Source organism: Austrofundulus limnaeus, unplaced genomic scaffold, assembly GCF_001266775.1.
Source record: "Austrofundulus limnaeus strain Quisiro unplaced genomic scaffold, Austrofundulus_limnaeus-1.0 Scaffold3530, whole genome shotgun sequence".
Taxonomy (NCBI): Eukaryota; Metazoa; Chordata; class Actinopteri; order Cyprinodontiformes; family Rivulidae; genus Austrofundulus; species Austrofundulus limnaeus.
This window is the reverse complement of record NW_013955932.1, coordinates 5,419-5,702: the sequence shown is the minus strand read 5'-3', so window position 1 is coordinate 5,702 and position 284 is coordinate 5,419.

Genomic DNA, 284 nt, shown 5'->3' with positions numbered 1-284 from the left:
AAGAGACACGGACAAAGAAACAGGGAGTGGCTATTTGCATACAGTTCAGTCGGCGTTACGTGCGCGCTCACGTGCACGCCACTGGTTCGGTTCTGGTTCTGAACAGAACCACTGAATACACATTCGTCTGCTCACTGAGCTCCGTAGCTTCAGTTCAAAGTTTTAGCTCACAAACAAACAAGTCCTTAGGCTGTCGTAACACCAGCGGACTCACAACCTCAGATTATCTACAGACAATAACAACAAGAACGATTTACCTTCTAAATCGTTATAAAGTTGTGGAC